Raw genomic sequence first — 22,921 nt, 5'->3', positions numbered from 1 at the left:
GGGGTGGATTGTAGTGGGGCACATTGGAGTGGGGTGGATTGAAGTGTACCGCAGGATTATGTGTCAAAGCATAATTTCAGAATTTACACATAATAAAGAAACACTGTTGTTTTGCAATATTTTAAACAAGCTAATCGTCATCTTTTGAGAAGAGCGCCCACGAACAAAAACAAAAGAAAACATGCGTGGAACGTGGGAAAAGACGATTTGGCAAAATAAAAGAAAGTTCGATTTAAATTTAAAACTTAACAGTTTTGGTTGACCTGCTGGTCATGTTTTTGCCAGTCACAAGCCTTCTGTTTGCAGGGCACTAGAAGGTAAAAGGAAAAAATAGTACCTTGATCAGGTGGGGAGCAGCGGTCAGGCACTGATTAAGCTGAATCAATCAACGCTTGGTCGCTGCTCTACAGAGAGGAACGGAAATTATGCAAGACATGCCTTGATGAATTAGGAAACTGTAAAGAAGAGTGCCACATAAATAAAAAAATGGTGAGAGACATGCGGGCTCTAAGCCCTTTACTGAATACTACAGAGTCTATCAAGCGAGACCCTAAAAAGGTCAGTTAGTTAAAATAAACAAACATTGTTACTTCTAAATATCAATATTCCAAGGACGCTTACATGGTCGTCAAGCAAAAAGTTCCTAGTGCATGGAGGGCCTTATGGTAGTTCTGAAGAGAGGCAAAGGACTTGGTCAGAGGGTGGCCTTGTTGGTGTGGTAGGGAGGCAATACCTCAAACGTTATTACTGGGGTAGGGGAGCTTCCAATTCGGAGTAATGAAAATTATCACAAAGCAATCAAGTAATTCCACATCAAAATAACAAGCGTGCGGGCTGACAACCATGCTCTCAGCATCAACGAGCGCAGAGTGAAGTGAATTTTACCATCCTCTGTGCATTTTTATTGCGAGGCTCATTTACATTTGACTTGGCGCGCAGAACGAGTGAGAACCCGGTCAATAGAAACAAAAATCATCTATTTAAAAAGTTTAGTTTCACGTGGGCCTGTTGTGCTTACTTCTTTCAGAATAGCTTTTGAACCTCTGTCCTGTGTGTGTCTGTGACTGTCACGTGAAAGGCAGTCAGAGCATCCAGGTGGGCCCCATGTCACCTGGGGCACCGCCCACCAGTGCTGGAGTTTTAAACAGCACCCGGTTGCATTTTGGGACTTGTGCCTTTTCAATGTGAGCTCAAAGACCGGGAAGTGTGGAATTCTGTTGGCTAAAAAATATTAACAGCGGAATGTGAATAGGCCACACAAGACATGACGTCACTGGAAAGCTAAACAGTATGTTGGGGAGACTGGGTGCGGCAATAGCGCTGATGTCATGAATACGTGCAACTCCTCGGTTATTTTTGAATGAACTGCTCATTCATTAGATCCCACCCTAAGAAATGAGCCCACCAGTATGAACACTTGTTTCATTAGAAAATGATGGAGTCACATTGCCTATGTAGAGCAGGTGCTTATACCTTGGTTGGAAGTCATTGCTCGGAGAGTGTTGTCTTTTAAGGTGATTGCACTAGGTCCGAGCAGGTGGGAGAAGACTTGTGCAGTGACTGAGTAAGAGAGATAACCTTCAATTACCACATCACCCTCCCGACATTGTAATCATGTCCTTTAAACGGTTTATCGACTCGACTTTCCACACTGAGTGCCAAGACGCAGGGTTTCGGTGCTCATGAAGTGCACAGACACACAGAAAGCTGAAGGTAGCGTGGCCGAGCGGTCTAAGGCGCTGGATTTAGGCTCCAGTCTCTTTGGAGGCGTGGGTTCGAATCCCACCGCTGCCAGAGATGGATTTTAACAGATCTTAATGACGCATCTCCCTCCTGCCCCTTCAATTTGCATGCACAGTGACTCTACCAATAGGTCCCTAATTTTAAAACTCTTTTACAGTCTCCTTCTAAGTAAACTCCTAAACCGTGGACTCCCAAGAAATCGGCTGATGGGCGCTGCTGTTGTTTTCCTTCATTCTGCTTAGATCACCTTCAAATGGAAGGTTTAACAAATAATTTGTTCTCCCCACGCGGTCACCCCGCTCTTCTCTCTGCAAAATAAAATCGAACCTCTGTTAAATAAAGATTTAAAGCAAATTATCTATCTTCCCAAATAAAGTTGGTAAATGTGTTCTTCACAGTTATTTTAAATATCAGGTTTAAAATAAACAAGTGACGTACTCGGCAGGATTCGAACCTGCGCAAGGAACCCCCAATGAATTTCAAGCTCATCACCTTAGCCACTCGGCCATAACTACGAGCTCTCAATAACCCATACCGAAACTTTATATCACAACAGAATTGTGCACAATGGCCGTGCACACCTATATATCACTCCATGTAGTTGTATCTCTAACTGTGTGCAAAGGGCACATTGCTATGTTTCTGTCTAAGCTTTGCTTTAGGTCTGAGGTCTTAAGAACCAAAGCAGGCTCCACGAATACTTGTCTGCACAAAAAAACAAGCATTTGCAATGCGAAAGGTCTCACATTTGGGAGAGTTAGAGCTATTGGCGTTGCAAATGACAATGTCTTTTACCTAGGTTTTGGTTTTCCTTGGGAAAATTGTATGTGTCCACGTTGTGTTTTGGGGCACTTCCTGTCGCGGGCGGTAGGCCTACCCACACAAGTGCGGTACCATTTTTATCGGGAGACTTGAGGAAACATAGAATAGCAAAACAAGTGTTACTGCCCCTTGTCTTTATCTACATTTTTTCCTTCCAAATATAAGACAGTGTGTAAAAAAGACGTCTACATGAGAAATGCCCTTTAATTCGCATGCTAGTGTGGGCACCCCAGAATTCAGAGATGTGCAAATAACCACTGCTCCTCAACACCTTATCTTGTGCCCATTTTGGAAATAGAAAGGTTTTCTTGATACCTATTTTTCACTCTTTATACTTCGGCAAATTAATTGCTGTATACCCGGTATAGAAAGAAAACCCACTGCAAGGTGCAGCTCATTTATTTTCTCTGGATACCTAGGGTTCTTGATGAACCTACAAGCCCAATATATCCCCGCAACCAGAAGAGTCCAGCAGACGTAACGGTATATTGCTTTCAAAATTCTGACATTGCAGAAAAAAGTTACAGAGTAAAACGTAGAGAAAAATGGCTGTTTTTTTCACCTCAATTTCAATATTTTTTTTTAGTTCAGTTGTTATTTTCTGTAGGAAACCGTTGTAAGATCTACACAAGTTACCCATTGCTGAATTCAGAATGTTGTCTTCTTTTCACAAATGTTTAGGTTACTGGGATCCAGCATTGGTTTCACACCCATTTCTGTCACTGACTGGAAGGAGGCTAAAAGCACACAAAATCGTAAAAATGGGGTATGTCCCAGTAAAATGCCAAAATTGAGTTGAAAAATTGGGTTTTCTGATTCAAGTCTGCCTGTCCCTGAAAGCTGGGATGCTGGTGATTTTAGCACTGCAAACCCTTTGTGGATGCCAATTTCAGGGACAAAAACCACAAGCCTTCTTCTCCAGCCCTTTTTTCCATTTATTTTTTTAAAAATACATTTTTACTGTATTTTGGCTAATTTCTTGGTCTCCTTCAGGGGAACCCACAAAGTCTGGGTACCTCTAGAATCCCTAGGATGTTGCAAAAAAAGGACACAAATTTGGCGTGGGTAGCTTATGTGGACAAAAATGTATGATGGCCTAAGCGCGTCCTGCCCCAAATAGCCAAAAAAATGCCTGGCACCTGAGGGGGAAAAGGCCTGGCAGCGAAGGGGTTAAAATGCACTATTTTATTCCAATTTCTTCACTTAGCTTCAGATTAACTATTGTTCCCTCCCACCCCCTCCTTTCAAAGTGCACCAGCCACCATTGCCTGGGGTGGGACAGATTGTTTTCGATTGCAGTATGGCAGATTGTTTTGGATTGCAGTGTGGTAGTTTGTTTTGGATTGGAGTGCAGAAGATTGCAGTGGGGTAGATTGTTTTGAATTGGAGTAGGGGAGATTGTTTTGAAGTGGAGTCGGGCAGATTGGAGTGGGTCAGATTGTTTTGGATCGGAGTAGGACAGATTGTTTTGGAGTGGTGCAGATTGTTTTTTATTAGAGTGGGGCAAATTGGAGTGAGACAGATTTGATAGGGGTGGCTGGAGAGGGTTGGAGTGGGATGAGTTAGAGTGGATTGGATTCGGGTGAGTGATTTGGACTGGAGTGAGGTGGATTAGTGTGGGTGAAGTGGTCTGGATGGGGGTGGATTGTAGTGGGGCAGATTGGAGTGGGGTGGATTGAAGTATTCCGCAGGATTATGTGTCAAAGCATAATTTCAGAATTTACACATAATAAAGAAACACTGTTGTTTTGCAATATCTTAAACAAGCTAATCGTCATCTTTTGAGAAGAGCGCCCACGAACAAAAACAAAAGAAAACATGCGTGGAACGTGGGAAAAGACGATTTGGCAAAATAAAAGAAAGTTCGATTTAAATTTAAAACTTAACAGTTTTGGTTGACCTGCTGGTCATGTTTTTGCCAGTCACAAGCCTTCTGTTTGCAGGGCACTAGAAGGTAAAAGGAAAAAATAGTACCTTGATCAGGTGGGGAGCAGCGGTCAGGCACTGATTAAGCTGAATCAATCAACGCTTGGTCGCTGCTCTACAGAGAGGAACGGAAATGATGCAAGACATGCCTTGATGAATTAAGAAACTGTAAAGAAGAGTGCCACATAAATAAAAAAATGGTGAGAGACATGCGGGCTCCAAGCACTTTACTGAATACTACAGAGTCTATCAAGCGAGACCCTAAAAAGGTCAGTAAGTTAAAATAAACAAACATTGTTACTTCTAAATATCAATATTCCAAGGACGCCTACATGGTCGTCAAGCAAAAAGTTCCTAGTGCATGGAGGGCCTTATGGTAGTTCTGAAGAGAGGCAAAGGACTTGGTCAGAGGGTGGCCTTGTTGGTGTGGTAGGGAGGTAATACCTCAAACGTTATTACTGGGGTAGGGGAGCTTCCAATTCGGAGTAATGAAAATTATCACAAAGCAATCAAGTAATTCCACATCAAAATAACAAGCGTGCGGGCTGACAACCATGCTCTCAGCATCAACGAGCGCAGAGTGAAGTGAATTTTACCATCCTCTGTGCATTTTTATTGCGAGGCTCATTTACATTTGACTTGGCGCGCAGAACGAGTGAGAACCCGGTCAATAGAAACAAAAATCATCTATTTAAAAAGTTTAGTTTCACGTGGGCCTGTTGTGCTTACTTCTTTCAGAATAGCTTTTGAACCTCTGTCCTGTGTGTGTCTGTGACTGTCACGTGAAAGGCAGTCAGAGCATCCAGGTGGGCCCCATGTCACCTGGAGCTCCGCCCACCAGTGCTGGAGTTTTAAACAGCACCCGGTTGCATTTTGGGACTTGTGCCTTTTCAATGTGAGCTCAAAGACCGGGAAGTGTGGAATTCTGTTGGCTAAAAAATATTAACAGCGGAATGTGAATAGGCCACACAAGACATGACGTCACTGGAAAGCTAAACAGTATGTTGGGGATACTGGGTGCGGCAATAGGGCTAATGTCATGAATACGTGCAACTCCTCGGTTATTTTTGAATGAACTGCTCATTCATTAGATCCCACCCAAAGAAATGACCCCACCAGTATAAACACTTGTTTCATTAGAAAATGATGGAGTCACATTGCCTATGTAGAGCAGGTGCTTATACCTTGGTTGGAAGTCATTGCTCGGAGAGTGTTGTCTTTTAAGGTGATTGCACTAGGTCCGAGCAGGTGGGAGAAGACTTGTGCAGTGACTGAGTAAGAGAGATAACCTTCAATTACCACATCACCCTCCCGACATTGTAATCATGTCCTTTAAACGGTTTATCGACTCGACTTTCCACACTGAGTGCCAAGACGCAGGGTTTCGGTGCTCATGAAGTGCACAGACACACAGAAAACTGAAGGTAGCGTGGCCGAGCGGTCTAAGGCGCTGGATTTAGGCTCCAGTCTCTTTGGAGGCGTGGGTTCGAATCCCACCGCTGCCAGAGATGGATTTTAACAGATCTTAATGACGCATCTCCCTCCTGCCCCTTCAATTTGCATGCACAGTGACTCTACCAATAGGTCCCTAATTTTAAAACTCTTTTACAGTCTCCTTCTAAGTAAACTCCTAAACCGTGGACTCCCAAGAAATCGGCTGATGGGCGCTGCTGTTGTTTTCCTTCATTCTGCTTAGATCACCTTCAAATGGAAGGTTTAACAAATAATTTGTTCTCCCCACGCGGTCACCCCGCTCTTCTCTCTGCAAAATAAAATCGAACCTCTGTTAAATAAAGATTTAAAACAAATTATCTATCTTCCCAAATAAAGTTGGTAAATGTGTTCTTCACAGTTATTTTAAATATCAGGTTTAAAATAAACAAGTGACGTACTCGGCAGGATTCGAACCTGCGCAAGGAACCCCCAATGAATTTCAAGCTCATCACCGTAGCCACTCGGCCATAACTACGAACTCTCAATAACCCATACCGAAACTTTATATCACAACAGAATTGTGCACAATGGCCGTGCACACCTATATATAACTCCATGTAGTTGTATCTCTAACTGTGTGCAAAGGGCACATTGCTATGTTTCTGTCTAAGCTTTGCTTTAGGTCTGAGGTCTTAAGAACCAAAGCAGGCTCCACGAATACTTGTCTGCACAAAAAAACAAGCATTTGCAATGCGAAAGGTCTCACATTTGGGAGAGTTAGAGCTATTGGCGTTGCAAATGACAATGTCTTTTACATAGGTTTTGGTTTTCCTTGGGAAAATTGTATGTGTCCACGTTGTGTTTTGGGGCACTTCCTGTCGCAGGCGCTAGGCCTACCCACACAAGTGCGGTACCATTTTTATCGGGAGACTTGAGGAAACATAGAATAGCAAAACAAGTGATACTGCCCCTTGTCTTTATCTACATTTTTTCCTTCCAAATATAAGACAGTGTGTAAAAAAGACGTCTACATGAGAAATGCCCTTTAATTCGCATGCTAGTGTGGGCACCCCAGAATTCAGAGATGTGCAAATAACCACTGCTCCTCAACACCTTATCTTGTGCCCATTTTGGAAATAGAAAGGTTTTCTTGATACCTATTTTTCACTCTTTATACTTCGGCAAATTAATTGCTGTATACCCGGTATAGAAAGAAAACCCACTGCAAGGTGCAGCTCATTTATTTTCTCTGGATACCTAGGGTTCTTGATGAACCTACAAGCCCAATATATCCCCGCAACCAGAAGAGTCCAGCAGACGTAACAGTATATTGCTTTCAAAATTCTGACATTGCAGAAAAAAGTTACAGAGTAAAACGTAGAGAAAAATGGCTGTTTTTTTCACCTCAATTTCAATTTTTTTTTTTAGTTCAGTTGTTATTTTCTGTAGGAAACCCTTGTAAGATCTACACAAGTTACCCATTGCTGAATTCAGAATGTTGTCTTCTTTTCACAAATGTTTAGGTTACTGGGATCCAGCATTGGTTTCACACCCATTTCTGTCACTGACTGGAAGGAGGCTAAAAGCACACAAAATCGTAAAAATGGGGTATGTCCCAGTAAAATGCCAAAATTGAGTTGAAAAATTGGGTTTTCTGATTCAAGTCTGCCTGTCCCTGAAAGCTGGGAAGCTGGTGATTTTAGCACTGCAAACCCTTTGTGGATGCCAATTTCAGGGACAAAAACCACAAGCCTTCTTCTCCAGCCCTTTTTTCCATTTATTTTTAAAAAAATAAATTTTTACTGTATTTTGGCTAATTTCTTGGTCTCCTTCAGGGGAACCCACAAAGTCTGGGTACCTCTAGAATCCCTAGGATGTTGCAAAAAAAAGGACACAAATTTGGCGTGGGTAGCTTATGTGGACAAAAATGTATGATGGCCTAAGCGCGTCCTGCCCCAAATAGCCAACAAAAATGCCTGGCACCTGAGGGGGAAAAGGCCTGGCAGCGAAGGGGTTAAAATGCACTATTTTATTCCAGTTTCTTTACTTAGCTTCAGATGAACTATTGTTCCCTCCCACCCCCTCCTTTCAAAGTGCACCAGCCACCACTGCCTGGGGTGTGACAGATTGTTTTCGATTGCAGTATGGCAGATTTTTTTACATTGCAGTGTGGTAGTTTGTTTTGGATTGGAGTGCAGAAGATTGCAGTGGGGTAGATTGTTTTGAATTGGAGTAGGGGAGATTGTTTTGAAGTGGAGTCGGGCAGATTGGAGTGGGTCAGATTGTTTTGGATCGGAGTAGGACAGATTGTTTTGGAGTGGTGCAGATTGTTTTTTATTAGAGTGGGGCAAATTGGAGTGAGACAGATTTGATAGGGGTGGCTGGAGAGGGTTGGAGTGGGATGAGTTAGAGTGGATTGGATTCGGGTGAGTGATTTGGACTGGAGTGAGGTGGATTAGTGTGGGTGAAGTGGTCTGGATGGGGGTGGATTGTAGTGGGGCAGATTGGAGTGGGGTGGATTGAAGTGTACCGCAGGATTATGTGTCAAAGCATAATTTCAGAATTTACACATAATAAAGAAACACTGTTGTTTTGCAATATTTTAAACAAGCTAATCGTCATCTTTTGAGAAGAGCGCCCACGAACAAAAACAAAAGAAAACATGCGTGGAACGTGGGAAAAGACGATTTGGCAAAATAAAAGAAAGTTCGATTTAAATTTAAAACTTAACAGTTTTGGTTGACCTGCTGGTCATGTTTTTGCCAGTCACAAGCCTTCTGTTTGCAGGGCACTAGAAGGTAAAAGGAAAAAATAGTACCTTGATCAGGTGGGGAGCAGCGGTCAGGCACTGATTAAGCTGAATCAATCAACGCTTGGTCGCTGCTCTACAGAGAGGAACGGAAATTATGCAAGACATGCCTTGATGAATTAGGAAACTGTAAAGAAGAGTGCCACATAAATAAAAAAATGGTGAGAGACATGCGGGCTCCAAGCCCTTTACTGAATACTACAGAGTCTATCAAGCGAGACCCTAAAAAGGTCAGTTAGTTAAAATAAACAAACATTGTTACTTCTAAATATCAATATTCCAAGGACGCTTACATGGTCGTCAAGCAAAAAGTTCCTAGTGCATGGAGGGCCTTATGGTAGTTCTGAAGAGAGGCAAAGGACTTGGTCAGAGGGTGGCCTTGTTGGTGTGGTAGGGAGGCAATACCTCAAACGTTATTACTGGGGTAGGGGAGCTTCCAATTCGGAGTAATGAAAATTATCACAAAGCAATCAAGTAATTCCACATCAAAATAACAAGCGTGCGGGCTGACAACCATGCTCTCAGCATCAACGAGCGCAGAGTGAAGTGAATTTTACCATCCTCTGTGCATTTTTATTGCGAGGCTCATTTACATTTGACTTGGCGCGCAGAACGAGTGAGAACCCGGTCAATAGAAACAAAAATCATCTATTTAAAAAGTTTAGTTTCACGTGGGCCTGTTGTGCTTACTTCTTTCAGAATAGCTTTTGAACCTCTGTCCTGTGTGTGTCTGTGACTGTCACGTGAAAGGCAGTCAGAGCATCCAGGTGGGCCCCATGTCACCTGGGGCACCGCCCACCAGTGCTGGAGTTTTAAACAGCACCGGGTTGCATTTTGGGACTTGTGCCTTTTCAATGTGAGCTCAAAGACCGGGAAGTGTGGAATTCTGTTGGCTAAAAAATATTAACAGCGGAATGTGAATAGGCCACACGAGACATGACGTCACTGGAAAGCTAAACAGTATGTTGGGGATACTGGGTGCGGCAATAGGGCTAATGTCATGAATACGTGCAACTCCTCGGTTATTTTTGAATGAACTGCTCATTCATTAGATCCCACCCAAAGAAATGAGCCCACCAGTATAAACACTTGTTTCATTAGAAAATGATGGAGTCACATTGCCTATGTAGAGCAGGTGCTTATACCTTGGTTGGAAGTCATTGCTCGGAGAGTGTTGTCTTTTAAGGTGATTGCACTAGGTCCGAGCAGGTGGGAGAAGACTTGTGCAGTGACTGAGTAAGAGAGATAACCTTCAATTACCACATCACCCTCCCGACATTGTAATCATGTCCTTTAAACGGTTTATCGACTCGACTTTCCACACAGAGTGCCAAGACGCAGGGTTTCGGTGCTCATGAAGTGCACAGACACACAGAAAACTGAAGGTAGCGTGGCCGAGCGGTCTAAGGCGCTGGATTTAGGCTCCAGTCTCTTTGGAGGCGTGGGTTCGAATCCCACCGCTGCCAGAGATGGATTTTAACAGATCTTAATGACGCATCTCCCTCCTGCCCCTTCAATTTGCATGCACAGTGACTCTACCAATAGGTCCCTAATTTTAAAACTCTTTTACAGTCTCCTTCTAAGTAAACTCCTAAACCGTGGACTCCCAAGAAATCGGCTGATGGGCGCTGCTGTTGTTTTCCTTCATTCTGCTTAGATCACCTTCAAATGGAAGGTTTAACAAATAATTTGTTCTCCCCACGCGGTCACCCCGCTCTTCTCTCTGCAAAATAAAATCGAACCTCTGTTAAATAAAGATTTAAAGCAAATTATCTATCTTCCCAAATAAAGTTGGTAAATGTGTTCTTCACAGTTATTTTAAATATCAGGTTTAAAATAAACAAGTGACGTACTCGGCAGGATTCGAACCTGCGCAAGGAACCCCCAATGAATTTCAAGCTCATCACCGTAGCCACTCGGCCATAACTACGAACTCTCAATAACCCATACCGAAACTTTATATCACAACAGAATTGTGCACAATGGCCGTGCACACCTATATATAACTCCATGTAGTTGTATCTCTAACTGTGTGCAAAGGGCACATTGCTATGTTTCTGTCTAAGCTTTGCTTTAGGTCTGAGGTCTTAAGAACCAAAGCAGGCTCCACGAATACTTGTCTGCACAAAAAAACAAGCATTTGCAATGCGAAAGGTCTCACATTTGGGAGAGTTAGAGCTATTGGCGTTGCAAATGACAATGTCTTTTACATAGGTTTTGGTTTTCCTTGGGAAAATTGTATGTGTCCACGTTGTGTTTTGGGGCACTTCCTGTCGCAGGCGCTAGGCCTACCCACACAAGTGCGGTACCATTTTTATCGGGAGACTTGAGGAAACATAGAATAGCAAAACAAGTGATACTGCCCCTTGTCTTTATCTACATTTTTTCCTTCCAAATATAAGACAGTGTGTAAAAAAGACGTCTACATGAGAAATGCCCTTTAATTCGCATGCTAGTGTGGGCACCCCAGAATTCAGAGATGTGCAAATAACCACTGCTCCTCAACACCTTATCTTGTGCCCATTTTGGAAATAGAAAGGTTTTCTTGATACCTATTTTTCACTCTTTATACTTCGGCAAATTAATTGCTGTATACCCGGTATAGAAAGAAACCCACTGCAAGGTGCAGCTCATTTATTTTCTCTGGATACCTAGGGTTCTTGATGAACCTACAAGCCCAATATATCCCCGCAACCAGAAGAGTCCAGCAGACGTAACAGTATATTGCTTTCAAAATTCTGACATTGCAGAAAAAAGTTACAGAGTAAAACGTAGAGAAAAATGGCTGTTTTTTTCACCTCAATTTCAATATTTTTTTTTAGTTCAGTTGTTATTTTCTGTAGGAAACCCTTGTAAGATCTACACAAGTTACCCATTGCTGAATTCAGAATGTTGTCTTCTTTTCACAAATGTTTAGGTTACTGGGATCCAGCATTGGTTTCACACCCATTTCTGTCACTGACTGGAAGGAGGCTAAAAGCACACAAAATCGTAAAAATGGGGTATGTCCCAGTAAAATGCCAAAATTGAGTTGAAAAATTGGGTTTTCTGATTCAAGTCTGCCTGTCCCTGAAAGCTGGGAAGCTGGTGATTTTAGCACTGCAAACCCTTTGTGGATGCCAATTTCAGGGACAAAAACCACAAGCCTTCTTCTCCAGCCCTTTTTTCCATTTATTTTTAAAAAAATAAATTTTTACTGTATTTTGGCTAATTTCTTGGTCTCCTTCAGGGGAACCCACAAAGTCTGGGTACCTCTAGAATCCCTAGGATGTTGCAAAAAAAAGGACACAAATTTGGCGTGGGTAGCTTATGTGGACAAAAATGTATGATGGCCTAAGCGCGTCCTGCCCCAAATAGCCAACAAAAATGCCTGGCACCTGAGGGGGAAAAGGCCTGGCAGCGAAGGGGTTAAAATGCACTATTTTATTCCAATTTCTTCACTTAGCTTCAGATGAACTATTGTTCCCTCCCACCCCCTCCTTTCAAAGTGCACCAGCCACCACTGCCTGGGGTGTGACAGATTGTTTTCGATTGCAGTATGGCAGATTTTTTTACATTGCAGTGTGGTAGTTTGTTTTGGATTGGAGTGCAGAAGATTGCAGTGGGGTAGATTGTTTTGAATTGGAGTAGGGGAGATTGTTTTGAAGTGGAGTCGGGCAGATTGGAGTGGGTCAGATTGTTTTGGATCGGAGTAGGACAGATTGTTTTGGAGTGGTGCAGATTGTTTTTTATTAGAGTGGGGCAAATTGGAGTGAGACAGATTTGATAGGGGTGGCTGGAGAGGGTTGGAGTGGGATGAGTTAGAGTGGATTGGATTCGGGTGAGTGATTTGGACTGGAGTGAGGTGGATTAGTGTGGGTGAAGTGGTCTGGATGGGGGTGGATTGTAGTGGGGCAGATTGGAGTGGGGTGGATTGAAGTGTACCGCAGGATTATGTGTCAAAGCATAATTTCAGAATTTACACATAATAAAGAAACACTGTTGTTTTGCAATATTTTAAACAAGCTAATCGTCATCTTTTGAGAAGAGCGCCCACGAACAAAAACAAAAGAAAACATGCGTGGAACGTGGGAAAAGACGATTTGGCAAAATAAAAGAAAGTTCGATTTAAATTTAAAACTTAACAGTTTTGGTTGACCTGCTGGTCATGTTTTTGCCAGTCACAAGCCTTCTGTTTGCAGGGCACTAGAAGGTAAAAGGAAAAAATAGTACCTTGATCAGGTGGGGAGCAGCGGTCAGGCACTGATTAAGCTGAATCAATCAACGCTTGGTCGCTGCTCTACAGAGAGGAACGGAAATTATGCAAGACATGCCTTGATGAATTAGGAAACTGTAAAGAAGAGTGCCACATAAATAAAAAAATGGTGAGAGACATGCGGGCTCCAAGCCCTTTACTGAATACTACAGAGTCTATCAAGCGAGACCCTAAAAAGGTCAGTTAGTTAAAATAAACAAACATTGTTACTTCTAAATATCAATATTCCAAGGACGCTTACATGGTCGTCAAGCAAAAAGTTCCTAGTGCATGGAGGGCCTTATGGTAGTTCTGAAGAGAGGCAAAGGACTTGGTCAGAGGGTGGCCTTGTTGGTGTGGTAGGGAGGTAATACCTCAAACGTTATTACTGGGGTAGGGGAGCTTCCAATTCGGAGTAATGAAAATTATCACAAAGCAATCAAGTAATTCCACATCAAAATAACAAGCGTGCGGGCTGACAACCATGCTCTCAGCATCAACGAGCGCAGAGTGAAGTGAATTTTACCATCCTCTGTGCATTTTTATTGCGAGGCTCATTTACATTTGACTTGGCGCGCAGAACGAGTGAGAACCCGGTCAATAGAAACAAAAATCATCTATTTAAAAAGTTTAGTTTCACGTGGGCCTGTTGTGCTTACTTCTTTCAGAATAGCTTTTGAACCTCTGTCCTGTGTGTGTCTGTGACTGTCACGTGAAAGGCAGTCAGAGCATCCAGGTGGGCCCCATGTCACCTGGGGCACCGCCCACCAGTGCTGGAGTTTTAAACAGCACCGGGTTGCATTTTGGGACTTGTGCCTTTTCAATGTGAGCTCAAAGACCGGGAAGTGTGGAATTCTGTTGGCTAAAAAATATTAACAGCGGAATGTGAATAGGCCACACAAGACATGACGTCACTGGAAAGCTAAACAGTATGTTGGGGAGACTGGGTGCGGCAATAGCGCTGATGTAATGAATACGTGCAACTCCTCGGTTATTTTTGAATGAACTGCTCATTCATTAGATCCCACCCTAAGAAATGAGCCCACCAGTATGAACACTTGTTTCATTAGAAAATGATGGAGTCACATTGCCTATGTAGAGCAGGTGCTTATACCTTGGTTGGAAGTCATTGCTCGGAGAGTGTTGTCTTTTAAGGTGATTGCACTAGGTCCGAGCAGGTGGGAGAAGACTTGTGCAGTGACTGAGTAAGAGAGATAACCTTCAATTACCACATCATACTCCCGACATTGTAATCATGTCCTTTAAACGGTTTATCGACTCGACTTTCCACACTGAGTGCCAAGACGCAGGGTTTCGGTGCTCATGAAGTGCACAGACACACAGAAAGCTGAAGGTAGCGTGGCCGAGCGGTCTAAGGCGCTGGATTTAGGCTCCAGTCTCTTTGGAGGCGTGGGTTCGAATCCCACCGCTGCCAGAGATGGATTTTAACAGATCTTAATGACGCATCTCCCTCCTGCCCCTTCAATTTGCATGCACAGTGACTCTACCAATAGGTCCCTAATTTTAAAACTCTTTTACAGTCTCCTTCTAAGTAAACTCCTAAACCGTGGACTCCCAAGAAATCGGCTGATGGGCGCTGCTGTTGTTTTCCTTCATTCTGCTTAGATCACCTTCAAATGGAAGGTTTAACAAATAATTTGTTCTCCCCACGCGGTCACCCCGCTCTTCTCTCTGCAAAATAAAATCGAACCTCTGTTAAATAAAGATTTAAAGCAAATTATCTATCTTCCCAAATAAAGTTGGTAAATGTGTTCTTCACAGTTATTTTAAATATCAGGTTTAAAATAAACAAGTGACGTACTCGGCAGGATTCGAACCTGCGCAAGGAACCCCCAATGAATTTCAAGCTCATCACCTTAGCCACTCGGCCATAACTACGAGCTCTCAATAACCCATACCGAAACTTTATATCACAACAGAATTGTGCACAATGGCCGTGCACACCTATATATAACTCCATGTAGTTGTATCTCTAACTGTGTGCAAAGGGCACATTGCTATGTTTCTGTCTAAGCTTTGCTTTAGGTCTGAGGTCTTAAGAACCAAAGCAGGCTCCACGAATACTTGTCTGCACAAAAAAACAAGCATTTGCAATGTGAAAGGTCTCACATTTGGGAGAGTTAGAGCTATTGGCGTTGCAAATGACAATGTCTTTTACCTAGGTTTTGGTTTTCCTTGGGAAAATTGTATGTGTCCACGTTGTGTTTTGGGGCACTTCCTGTCGCGGGCGGTAGGCCTACCCACACAAGTGCGGTACCATTTTTATCGGGAGACTTGAGGAAACATAGAATAGCAAAACAAGTGTTACTGCCCCTTGTCTTTATCTACATTTTTTCCTTCCAAATATAAGACAGTGTGTAAAAAAGACGTCTACATGAGAAATGCCCTTTAATTCGCATGCTAGTGTGGGCACCCCAGAATTCAGAGATGTGCAAATAACCACTGCTCCTCAACACCTTATCTTGTGCCCATTTTGGAAATAGAAAGGTTTTCTTGATACCTATTTTTCACTCTTTATACTTCGGCAAATTAATTGCTGTATACCCGGTATAGAAAGAAAACCCACTGCAAGGTGCAGCTCATTTATTTTCTCTGGATACCTAGGGTTCTTGATGAACCTACAAGCCCAATATATCCCCGCAACCAGAAGAGTCCAGCAGACGTAACGGTATATTGCTTTCAAAATTCTGACATTGCAGAAAAAAGTTACAGAGTAAAACGTAGAGAAAAATGGCTGTTTTTTTCACCTCAATTTCAATATTTTTTTTTAGTTCAGTTGTTATTTTCTGTAGGAAACCGTTGTAAGATCTACACAAGTTACCCATTGCTGAATTCAGAATGTTGTCTTCTTTTCACAAATGTTTAGGTTACTGGGATCCAGCATTGGTTTCACACCCATTTCTGTCACTGACTGGAAGGAGGCTAAAAGCACACAAAATCGTAAAAATGGGGTATGTCCCAGTAAAATGCCAAAATTGAGTTGAAAAATTGGGTTTTCTGATTCAAGTCTGCCTGTCCCTGAAAGCTGGGATGCTGGTGATTTTAGCACTGCAAACCCTTTGTGGATGCCAATTTCAGGGACAAAAACCACAAGCCTTCTTCTCCAGCCCTTTTTTCCATTTATTTTTTTAAAAATACATTTTTACTGTATTTTGGCTAATTTCTTGGTCTCCTTCAGGGGAACCCACAAAGTCTGGGTACCTCTAGAATCCCTAGGATGTTGCAAAAAAAGGACACAAATTTGGCGTGGGTAGCTTATGTGGACAAAAATGTATGATGGCCTAAGCGCGTCCTGCCCCAAATAGCCAAAAAAATGCCTGGCACCTGAGGGGGAAAAGGCCTGGCAGCGAAGGGGTTAAAATGCACTATTTTATTCCAATTTCTTCACTTAGCTTCAGATTAACTATTGTTCCCTCCCACCCCCTCCTTTCAAAGTGCACCAGCCACCATTGCCTGGGGTGGGACAGATTGTTTTCGATTGCAGTATGGCAGATTGTTTTGGATTGCAGTGTGGTAGTTTGTTTTGGATTGGAGTGCAGAAGATTGCAGTGGGGTAGATTGTTTTGAATTGGAGTAGGGGAGATTGTTTTGAAGTGGAGTCGGGCAGATTGGAGTGGGTCAGATTGTTTTGGATCGGAGTAGGACAGATTGTTTTGGAGTGGTGCAGATTGTTTTTTATTAGAGTGGGGCAAATTGGAGTGAGACAGATTTGATAGGGGTGGCTGGAGAGGGTTGGAGTGGGATGAGTTAGAGTGGATTGGATTCGGGTGAGTGATTTGGACTGGAGTGAGGTGGATTAGTGTGGGTGAAGTGGTCTGGATGGGGGTGGATTGTAGTGGGGCAGATTGGAGTGGGGTGGATTGAAGTATTCCGCAGGATTATGTGTCAAAGCATAATTTCAGAATTTACACATAATAAAGAAACACTGTTGTTTTGCAATATCTTAAACAAGCTAATCGTCATCTTTTGAGAAGAGCGCCCACGAACAAAAACAAAAGAAAACATGCGTGGAACGTGGGAAAAGACGATTTGGCAAAATAAAAGAAAGTTCGATTTAAATTTAAAACTTAACAGTTTTGGTTGACCTGCTGGTCATGTTTTTGCCAGTCACAAGCCTTCTGTTTGCAGGGCACTAGAAGGTAAAAGGAAAAAATAGTACCTTGATCAGGTGGGGAGCAGCGGTCAGGCACTGATTAAGCTGAATCAATCAACGCTTGGTCGCTGCTCTACAGAGAGGAACGGAAATGATGCAAGACATGCCTTGATGAATTAAGAAACTGTAAAGAAGAGTGCCACATAAATAAAAAAATGGTGAGAGACATGCGGGCTCCAAGCACTTTACTGAATACTACAGAGTCTATCAAGCGAGACCCTAAAAAGGTCAGTAAGTTAAAATAAACAAACATTGTTACTTCTAAATATCAATATTCCAAGGACGCCTACATGGTCGTCAAGCAAAAAGTTCCTAGTGCATGGAGGGCCTTATGGTAGTTCTGAAGAGAGGCAAAGGACTTGGTCAGAGGGTGGCCTTGTTGGTGTGGTAGGGAGGTAATACCTCAAACGTTATTACTGGGGTAGGGGAGCTTCCAATTCGGAGTAATGAAAATTATCACAAAGCAATCAAGTAATTCCACATCAAAATAACAAGCGTGCGGGCTGACAACCATGCTCTCAGCATCAACGAGCGCAGAGTGAAGTGAATTTTACCATCCTCTGTGCATTTTTATTGCGAGGCTCATTTACATTTGACTTGGCGCGCAGAACGAGTGAGAACCCGGTCAATAGAAACAAAAATCATCTATTTAAAAAGTTTAGTTTCACGTGGGCCTGTTGTGCTTACTTCTTTCAGAATAGCTTTTGAACCTCTGTCCTGTGTGTGTCTGTGACTGTCACGTGAAAGGCAGTCAGAGCATCCAGGTGGGCCCCATGTCACCTGGAGCACCGCCCACCAGTGCTGGAGTTTTAAACAGCACCCGGTTACATTTTGGGACTTGTGCCTTTTCAATGTGAGCTCAAAGACCGGGAAGTGTGGAATTCTGTTGGCTAAAAAATATTAACAGCGGAATGTGAATAGGCCACACAAGACATGACGTCACTGGAAAGCTAAACAGTATGTTGGGGATACTGGGTGCGGCAATAGGGCTAATGTCATGAATACGTGCAACTCCTCGGTTATTTTTGAATGAACTGCTCATTCATTAGATCCCACCCAAAGAAATGACCCCACCAGTATAAACACTTGTTTCATTAGAAAATGATGGAGTCACATTGCCTATGTAGAGCAGGTGCTTATACCTTGGTTGGAAGTCATTGCTCGGAGAGTGTTGTCTTTTAAGGTGATTGCACTAGGTCCGAGCAGGTGGGAGAAGACTTGTGCAGTGACTGAGTAAGAGAGATAACCTTCAATTACCACATCACCCTCCCGACATTGTAATCATGTCCTTTAAACGGTTTATCGACTCGACTTTCCACACTGAGTGCCAAGACGCAGGGTTTCGGTGCTCATGAAGTGCACAGACACACAGAAAACTGAAGGTAGCGTGGCCGAGCGGTCTAAGGCGCTGGATTTAGGCTCCAGTCTCTTTGGAGGCGTGGGTTCGAATCCCACCGCTGCCAGAGATGGATTTTAACAGATCTTAATGACGCATCTCCCTCCTGCCCCTTCAATTTGCATGCACAGTGACTCTACCAATAGGTCCCTAATTTTAAAACTCTTTTGCAGTCTCCTTCTAAGTAAACTCCTAAACCGTGGACTCCCAAGAAATCGGCTGATGGGCGCTGCTGTTGTTTTCCTTCATTCTGCTTAGATCACCTTCAAATGGAAGGTTTAACAAATAATTTGTTCTCCCCACGCGGTCACCCCGCTCTTCTGTCTGCAAAATAAAATCGAACCTCTGTTAAATAAAGATTTAAAGCAAATTATCTATCTTCCCAAATAAAGTTGGTAAATGTGTTCTTCACAGTTATTTTAAATATCAGGTTTAAAATAAACAAGTGACGTACTCGGCAGGATTCGAACCTGCGCAAGGAACCCCCAATGAATTTCAAGCTCATCACCGTAGCCACTCGGCCATAACTACGAACTCTCAATAACCCATACCGAAACTTTATATCACAACAGAATTGTGCACAATGGCCGTGCACACCTATATATAACTCCATGTAGTTGTATCTCTAACTGTGTGCAAAGGGCACATTGCTATGTTTCTGTCTAAGCTTTGCTTTAGGTCTGAGGTCTTAAGAACCAAAGCAGGCTCCACGAATACTTGTCTGCACAAAAAAACAAGCATTTGCAATGCGAAAGGTCTCACATTTGGGAGAGTTAGAGCTATTGGCGTTGCAAATGACAATGTCTTTTACATAGGTTTTGGTTTTCCTTGGGAAAATTGTATGTGTCCACGTTGTGTTTTGGGGCACTTCCTGTCGCAGGCGCTAGGCCTACCCACACAAGTGCGGTACCATTTTTATCGGGAGACTTGAGGAAACATAGAATAGCAAAACAAGTGATACTGCCCCTTGTCTTTATCTACATTTTTTCCTTCCAAATATAAGACAGTGTGTAAAAAAGACGTCTACATGAGAAATGCCCTTTAATTCGCATGCTAGTGTGGGCACCCCAGAATTCAGAGATGTGCAAATAACCACTGCTCCTCAACACCTTATCTTGTGCCCATTTTGGAAATAGAAAGGTTTTCTTGATACCTATTTTTCACTCTTTATACTTCGGCAAATTAATTGCTGTATACCCGGTATAGAAAGAAAACCCACTGCAAGGTGCAGCTCATTTATTTTCTCTGGATACCTAGGGTTCTTGATGAACCTACAAGCCCAATATATCCCCGCAACCAGAAGAGTCCAGCAGACGTAACAGTATATTGCTTTCAAAATTCTGACATTGCAGAAAAAAGTTACAGAGTAAAACGTAGAGAAAAATGGCTGTTTTTTTCACCTCAATTTCAATATTTTTTTTTAGTTCAGTTGTTATTTTCTGTAGGAAACCCTTGTAAGATCTACACAAGTTACCCATTGCTGAATTCAGAATGTTGTCTTCTTTTCACAAATGTTTAGGTTACTGGGATCCAGCATTGGTTTCACACCCATTTCTGTCACTGACTGGAAGGAGGCTAAAAGCACACAAAATCGTAAAAATGGGGTATGTCCCAGTAAAATGCCAAAATTGAGTTGAAAAATTGGGTTTTCTGATTCAAGTCTGCCTGTCCCTGAAAGCTGGGAAGCTGGTGATTTTAGCACTGCAAACCCTTTGTGGATGCCAATTTCAGGGACAAAAACCACAAGCCTTCTTCTCCAGCCCTTTTTTTTTCATTTATTTTTAAAAAAATAAATTTTTACTGTATTTTGGCTAATTTCTTGGTCTCCTTCAGGGGAACCCACAAAGTCTGGGTACCTCTAGAATCCCTAGGATGTTGCAAAAAAAAGGACACAAATTTGGCGTGGGTAGCTTATGTGGACAAAAATGTATGATGGCCTAAGCGCGTCCTGCCCCAAATAGCCAACAAAAATGCCTGGCACCTGAGGGGGAAAAGGCCTGGCAGCGAAGGGGTTAAAATGCACTATTTTATTCCAATTTCTTCACTTAGCTTCAGATGAACTATTGTTCCCTCCCACCCCCTCCTTTCAAAGTGCACCAGCCACCACTGCCTGGGGTGTGACAGATTGTTTTCGATTGCAGTATGGCAGATTTTTTTACATTGCAGTGTGGTAGTTTGTTTTGGATTGGAGTGCAGAAGATTGCAGTGGGGTAGATTGTTTTGAATTGGAGTAGGGGAGATTGTTTTGAAGTGGAGTCGGGCAGATTGGAGTGGGTCAGATTGTTTTGGATCGGAGTAGGACAGATTGTTTTGGAGTGGTGCAGATTGTTTTTTATTAGAGTGGGGCAAATTGGAGTGAGACAGATTTGATAGGGGTGGCTGGAGAGGGTTGGAGTGGGATGAGTTAGAGTGGATTGGATTCGGGTGAGTGATTTGGACTGGAGTGAGGTGGATTAGTGTGGGTGAAGTGGTCTGGATGGGGGTGGATTGTAGTGGGGCAGATTGGAGTGGGGTGGATTGAAGTGTACCGCAGGATTATGTGTCAAAGCATAATTTCAGAATTTACACATAATAAAGAAACACTGTTGTTTTGCAATATTTTAAACAAGCTAATCGTCATCTTTTGAGAAGAGCGCCCACGAACAAAAACAAAAGAAAACATGCGTGGAACGTGGGAAAAGACGATTTGGCAAAATAAAAGAAAGTTCGATTTAAATTTAAAACTTAACAGTTTTGGTTGACCTGCTGGTCATGTTTTTGCCAGTCACAAGCCTTCTGTTTGCAGGGCACTAGAAGGTAAAAGGAAAAAATAGTACCTTGATCAGGTGGGGAGCAGCGGTCAGGCACTGATTAAGCTGAATCAATCAACGCTTGGTCGCTGCTCTACAGAGAGGAACGGAAATTATGCAAGACATGCCTTGATGAATTAGGAAACTGTAAAGAAGAGTGCCACATAAATATAAAAATGGTGAGAGACATGCGGGCTCCAAGCCCTTTACTGAATACTACAGAGTCTATCAAGCGAGACCCTAAAAAGGTCAGTTAGTTAAAATAAACAAACATTGTTACTTCTAAATATCAATATTCCAAGGACGCTTACATGGTCGTCAAGCAAAAAGTTCCTAGTGCATGGAGGGCCTTATGGTAGTTCTGAAGAGAGGCAAAGGACTTGGTCAGAGGGTGGCCTTGTTGGTGTGGTAGGGAGGTAATACCTCAAACGTTATTACTGGGGTAGGGGAGCTTCCAATTCGGAGTAATGAAAATTATCACAAAGCAATCAAGTAATTCCACATCAAAATAACAAGCGTGCGGGCTGACAACCATGCTCTCAGCATCAACGAGCGCAGAGTGAAGTGAATTTTACCATCCTCTGTGCATTTTTATTGCGAGGCTCATTTACATTTGACTTGGCGCGCAGAACGAGTGAGAACCCGGTCAATAGAAACAAAAATCATCTATTTAAAAAGTTTAGTTTCACGTGGGCCTGTTGTGCTTACTTCTTTCAGAATAGCTTTTGAACCTCTGTCCTGTGTGTGTCTGTGACTGTCACGTGAAAGGCAGTCAGAGCATCCAGGTGGGCCCCATGTCACCTGGGGCACCGCCCACCAGTGCTGGAGTTTTAAACAGCACCGGGTTGCATTTTGGGACTTGTGCCTTTTCAATGTGAGCTCAAAGACCGGGAAGTGTGGAATTCTGTTGGCTAAAAAATATTAACAGCGGAATGTGAATAGGCCACACAAGACATGACGTCACTGGAAAGCTAAACAGTATGTTGGGGAGACTGGGTGCGGCAATAGCGCTGATGTAATGAATACGTGCAACTCCTCGGTTATTTTTGAATGAACTGCTCATTCATTAGATCCCACCCTAAGAAATGAGCCCACCAGTATGAACACTTGTTTCATTAGAAAATGATGGAGTCACATTGCCTATGTAGAGCAGGTGCTTATACCTTGGTTGGAAGTCATTGCTCGGAGAGTGTTGTCTTTTAAGGTGATTGCACTAGGTCCGAGCAGGTGGGAGAAGACTTGTGCAGTGACTGAGTAAGAGAGATAACCTTCAATTACCACATCATACTCCCGACATTGTAATCATGTCCTTTAAACGGTTTATCGACTCGACTTTCCACACTGAGTGCCAAGACGCAGGGTTTCGGTGCTCATGAAGTGCACAGACACACAGAAAGCTGAAGGTAGCGTGGCCGAGCGGTCTAAGGCGCTGGATTTAGGCTCCAGTCTCTTTGGAGGCGTGGGTTCGAATCCCACCGCTGCCAGAGATGGATTTTAACAGATCTTAATGACGCATCTCCCTCCTGCCCCTTCAATTTGCATGCACAGTGACTCTACCAATAGGTCCCTAATTTTAAAACTCTTTTACAGTCTC

The 22,921-nt window shown here is 42.9% G+C and overlaps 6 non-coding genes across 6 annotated transcripts; all 6 read left to right on the top strand.

The window, feature by feature from the left end:
- The first annotated feature begins 1,712 nt into the window (after positions 1-1,712).
- On the top strand, positions 1,713-1,794 carry TRNAL-UAG (transfer RNA leucine (anticodon UAG)). Its single transcript has one exon. It is a non-coding gene; the product is annotated as a tRNA-Leu (tRNA).
- Positions 1,795-5,914: 4,120 nt separating this feature from the next.
- TRNAL-UAG (transfer RNA leucine (anticodon UAG)) lies at positions 5,915-5,996 on the top strand. The gene has a single exon. It is a non-coding gene; the product is annotated as a tRNA-Leu (tRNA).
- A 4,122-nt stretch (positions 5,997-10,118) lies between these two features.
- TRNAL-UAG (transfer RNA leucine (anticodon UAG)) lies at positions 10,119-10,200 on the top strand. The gene has a single exon. It is a non-coding gene; the product is annotated as a tRNA-Leu (tRNA).
- Positions 10,201-14,321: 4,121 nt separating this feature from the next.
- Positions 14,322-14,403, top strand: TRNAL-UAG (transfer RNA leucine (anticodon UAG)). Its single transcript has one exon. It is a non-coding gene; the product is annotated as a tRNA-Leu (tRNA).
- A 4,120-nt stretch (positions 14,404-18,523) lies between these two features.
- On the top strand, positions 18,524-18,605 carry TRNAL-UAG (transfer RNA leucine (anticodon UAG)). The gene has a single exon. It is a non-coding gene; the product is annotated as a tRNA-Leu (tRNA).
- A 4,124-nt stretch (positions 18,606-22,729) lies between these two features.
- Positions 22,730-22,811, top strand: TRNAL-UAG (transfer RNA leucine (anticodon UAG)). The gene has a single exon. It is a non-coding gene; the product is annotated as a tRNA-Leu (tRNA).
- The last annotated feature ends 110 nt before the right edge of the window (positions 22,812-22,921 follow it).

The sequence above is a fragment of the Pleurodeles waltl genome, chromosome 12, assembly GCF_031143425.1.
Source record: "Pleurodeles waltl isolate 20211129_DDA chromosome 12, aPleWal1.hap1.20221129, whole genome shotgun sequence".
NCBI classification, from domain to species: Eukaryota; Metazoa; Chordata; class Amphibia; order Caudata; family Salamandridae; genus Pleurodeles; species Pleurodeles waltl.
This window is presented reverse-complemented; position numbering and strand designations above follow the sequence as displayed.